Source organism: Phytophthora infestans, genomic scaffold, assembly GCF_000142945.1.
Source record: "Phytophthora infestans T30-4 supercont1.103 genomic scaffold, whole genome shotgun sequence".
NCBI lineage: Eukaryota > Oomycota > Peronosporomycetes > Peronosporales > Peronosporaceae > Phytophthora > Phytophthora infestans.
In genome coordinates this window covers 76054-81341 of record NW_003303656.1, presented here as the reverse complement: position 1 = coordinate 81341, position 5288 = coordinate 76054, and positions in this window count along the sequence as shown.

Sequence of the window (5288 nt, the reverse complement as noted above, 5' to 3'; positions counted from 1 at the left end):
AGCGTCACGTACTTCCCCACGGGCGAGAACATTTTAGTATAGCCGATGCCGTACCTCTGTTTGAAGCCTTTCCCCAAGGGGTGCACCTTGTACTTCACGATATATCCATCCGCTTTGCTCTTGATCTTAAACACCCACTTGGTACCGATAACCAGTTGACCGTTCGGCAACTTCGCAGCTCGGAACAGACTTTGAAGTCGGATCGACTTGCGTTTTGCACGGATGGCCTTGGGCTAATGTATGTGATCAGGTCTGTTCACCGCTTCTTGGGCGTCTACGGCTCAGCCAAATCACTAGCTTCCACTGCGTTTGCACTTGCTCGCCAAAATACTGGCGGAGTTGCATCGGCATCGTCTTGATCCGCGGTGTGTTTTCCTTCTTCATCAGCCACATCACTGTCATTTTGCACACCTGATCGACGCTTTATTTGACTCCCAAACGAGGTTTCCGGAGCGTTAGCCGCTTCCAAACTGGCATCATGTCGTGCCGAACGCGAGCTCGTGGGCATACCATTAGCACCACCTGAGCGGGATTTGCGTTTCACCGCCTGCTTGAACTATGTCCGACCCGCCGCTTCAGTATCGTCGATGCCAAGAGAGTCGAAGTCGAGATCGGAGTCGTCGTCCTTATCGCTTGAACTAGCCGTCGAAAGCCTGAAGTTTGATACGTCGAAGGGACATCAATACTGATCACCACCTTCCCCGTCTCGATGTTATAAACACGATATGCCTTCGCCACTTCTTCATGACACGTGATCAGCCCAGCGCGAGCTTTGATATTCTCTTCTCATTCGTAGTTAGGCCATACGTCCGACGCCCGAGCACATATGTTTCACACCTGACTTGGACCTGTACACGGTCGCATATGCAGTCCTGGTTTTATTCTTGGGTGGCGGTAGGCGGCTCTTGACTTAAATGGCATCCATTGCCGCTTCGACTCAAAACCACTCTCCAACTTGGCATGGTGCAACGTGTTGCGACTAGGCATGACGGTAGTCTGGATGGCGCGTTCTACTGTGCCGATGGTTTGGTGCAGTAAGGACCAGTGGTCTGCTGTTCAATGCCTTGATCTTCATAGAATGCCCTGGGCGAGTTAGTCACAAACTCACGAGCTCCGTTATGACGCTCGAACTTTACCCGCTTGTCGTACTGAGTCTGTACCTTGGTGGTGTAGCTCTTGAGCCATTATTGTCCGTCCGACTCGGTACGCTAGCAGAAACCCTTCACGCACCCGCTAACCCCGTCAACGATGAGCAGCAGATATTTGCTCTCGCCCAACGAGGCTTCTTCCATGGGACCGCAGATGTCGAAATGGAGCAACTCAAACGTGTCGTAGCGGTGACTGGCACGGTTACCGGGAAACGATATCTGGACCATTTTCGTAGCTGACATCCGCGACGGACACTTGGCCCACTTTACTTCAAAGGTGCGTTGGTGTCCTCGATCATCCCGGCGTTGACCATCTTGCGTAGCGCGTCGATAGGATCATGCCTCATGCGTGCGTGCAAGTCAACGCTCGACTTTGGAGTCACTGCGATTAACAAGCGTGAACAAACCGTAGGACCCGTCCGCGAGGTCTGTCGTCACCACCACTTATTTCGAATCCTTGCGCGCAACATGCATGGCTGCCCCATTGAACACCACTCGCGGCACCTATAGTAAGTTCTTCTTCATCTTCGGTACGTAGAGCGCGTTGTTGATCTCGATTTCGCGCTCGTCGCTGTTGAGAAGCATCCCTCGTGGGATGATGGCTCCGACACCTTTGTTAGCAACGTTGGTGACATCAGCGACCTTCAGCTCGCCTTCATATCGTCCGTTCAGCTTGACGATCATAACGTTGTCGCTTTGATATGGTGCGTCACACCGCTGTAAACTGCCCACTGACCAGACATATTCTTGCCCGTCAAAACGCCACATTCCAACGAAGTCGCAAACACTGCGCGATCATAGACGTAGTCGAAGTCGTTATTTTACCACTGGACATTGCTGGCCCCACGTTCACGACCATTGCCGCTGCGTCGACCTCCTCGATTCTTATTCTTCGGTGTGGTCCAGCACTTCTAAATCACGTTCCCCAATTTCCCGCAGTAAGTACACTGACGCGGTACTGAACGCCCTTTCCGCGTCTTCGGTTTTCACCACAGAAGTCTTCTCGTTTTGTCGCTTGATATGATCATTCGTGAGCACCTTTACAACGTCTTGCGTCTTCAGCTCAGCAAAATTTATCTCCACAACGTTCTCGTAGGACTGCGCATCGAGCCGATCACCACGTCCTCGTCCTCCATCTTGGCATCGATGCTGCTAAGGTTGGCGCTGACGCTCAGAACCTCGCTGCAGTGATGCAACGCATTCACACCTTCATACATCTTCATGCTGAAGAGCTGTCGCTTCAGGTAGATGTGATCAGCCTTCTGCGATCCTCCGTACAGCGTCTTGGAACGCGCCCCCCCCGATCCTCGCCTCCTTACAGATGTCGCCCGCGTGATGGTAATCTGTCTTCGTTTGGAGAAACCAACATCAATCTAAACGTGATGTTGCTCGACTTGACATACCAATCCTTGGCACGAGAGTACCTAAAGCTTGGAGTTGTCGCCGTTGAGCTTGTCGATAGAGGCCTTGGTTGAACGTCTTGCGCTGAGGACATGGTGCTTGGGCTCATTACTTGATCGGAGTCACGGATCTTGGGCAATGTAAAGTTTGGACGGAGCGAAGGAAGAGCCGCCACTCGGAGAGAAGACCGGAGAGAGGACACTTGAGGGGAAGAAGGAGGATTATGAAGTGATTGATTTATTGGAAATTACACTGTCTTCACCTCCTAGGCCATCCAATCATATGGTGCATGTAATCACCAACACTCTCTGCACTCGTCCAATCGTCCTACTCATCTAACCATCGGTGGCGTATTCAACGTACCGTAATCATCGCGGGATCGCAATGGACCGGTTCGGTTTAACCTTTCCATGAGTATGTACCGTCAGGAACCGGTATTTCTCAATAAGCAGTCACGGTATTCAGGGATATGATCATGGAAGACATCGTTGGATGTTCTGTTGTGCTGACGAAGGTGGGAATATGCTGCACAGCGTATCGGTTTAATGTGTCCGTTTGCGCACCCATAATGTAGCCCGAAATTTTTGCTTACAACGTGTCAACAAACCAAGAAAAATGGAGATGATGTGATTGCCTTTAGCCGGAACCCCAAATACGAACCTCTGAATAGAAGCACCCTCTGCTGTCTCGGAGTCACGTCAGAGGAGTAATTAGAACATGATATTGAAGAATAAAACGTTGTATATGTTTGATGCAAGTAAAGCTTGCATCACGTCCCCCAATCACCGTCAATGTAGCGAGGTTATATGGTGTGGGACACACAGGGGTACGGAGTACCCGGAGAGTTAACAAACGCTCAGTACATAAGTCGGAGAGCTAACATAGTATATCAGTACGTTGTCTGAAAGCCACTCGTTATGCATTTGATTAGGTTTAACTATGCTAGATAGTTAAACGGACACATTTACCCCTGGGCGGCTTGGCCGCAATAATAGTAAATAAAACACGTCTGGTTTTGAAGCATAAAAAATTAAGGTATTAACTTTGAGCCCTGGTCTTGGGCTGTAAGCTCCTTTGGATAAGGAACTTAGTATTAGTGACTCCTTGAGTCGAACGTCTTCTTCTGACGCTAAAGCTACGGCAGCTCCGCTGCAGTCAACGCTGGCTTGCATTTTGCGCATTAGCTCTGCCGAGACAGCAGAGGCTGTAATGTAGTGTTCTAGAAACGTCTATCGGGGCAAGTGCGTCTTGCAATTTTAAACCTCACCCAAAGCGGCTGCCTGTCTGTCTGTCTGAACCCCCCTAATAATAGTGGAGCGTGTTGTCTATCCGTCCGTGCGTCCGTCTATCCGTATGTTGCCGAGCGCAGCTAAGACAGCCCTTCATTAGCTTAAATAGAATTATGTGGTATACTTATTATTGGATTCGCCGCCCAAAACTGGCATAAGGGTGGAAATGTCAAGGCCTGGGAGAGTTAATTATCCGCATCGCCCATCTTGTGAGACAAAAAACCGGTCTCTATAAACTTGTGAGCATTGCCAGCTTATGCGCCCTACCCGCGTGCAACTACATTTGTGCAGCGGGGCTGCCGTAGCTTTAGCGTCAGAGGAAGACGTTCGACTCAAAGAGTCACTGATACTAAGTTCCTTATCCAAAGGACACTTACAGCCCAAGACCAGGGCTCAAAGTTAACACCTTAACTTTTATGCTTCAAAACCAGAAGTGTTTTATTTACTATTATTGCGGCCAAGCCGCCTAGGGGTAGATGTATCTCTTTAACTATCTAGCATAGTTAAACCAAATCAAATGCATAACGTGTGGCTTTCAGCCAACGTACTGAGAGACCTTGTTAACTCTCCGGGTACTTCGTACCCCTGTGTGTTCCACACCATGTAACCCCGTTACACTCTCCCTCACTAAGATGAGAACATACCGTTCTCGAACTTTCCTCAGCGAGGTCACGTCTTGTCAAGACGACGGAGGTCACTAGACCTCACCTCTGCGTTCTGCAGCTCCACGAGCTCACAAACGCGTTCGCATCCTTGATGCCTGGCACTTCCACTCCGGCCCACGGCCCAACGTCTCCAGCGCGTCGCGCCGCCCCTGCCTCGTCGGTCCCAGACCCCCAACTGCGCTCCGCAACTGCTCCAAGAGCATCTTCGTCTCTTTCGGTGGCACAGTACCACCAAGAGTATCGCCGTCGCCACGGTCAACGCTCCATGAGCCGTCAACAAGAAGAGAGCAAAGCTCAAAGCTCGTCAGAGCCGCGGGCGCCGCCCAGAGGGAACGATGTTCTGTTCTCGGAACTCGAAGAGGGCGAAGTCGATTACGACGAGCCCATGGGTAGTGAGGATCACTCCGGACCAACCTCTCCGAGGTCGCACACTGGTGCCGCGTCTTCCCCAGCTTCCTCTGTGAGGTCTAGCCGCTCAACGGCGCAAACGTCTCTCAAGACGAATATCAGTTTCAGAGAAACTTGCTCGAAGAGCATTGTAGGAGGGGGGCCGTCGAGCTCCCTCCACCCAGCTTCGGAATTGTGCTTCATAAGCACGCTGGGATTCCCCAGGGTTGAGAACAACCGGAATGGTTCGCATGGAGGGAACCGGTTGGCGGTTGAGCTGCATATGCAGGCGCGCCTGATACTCCTGAGGAGTTGTGACTTGTGGAGTCAGATATCGCTCTCGGAGCCGGTGCCGTTGCACTTGCTCATCAGCAGTCGAGGGAGCAGGCCCACACGAA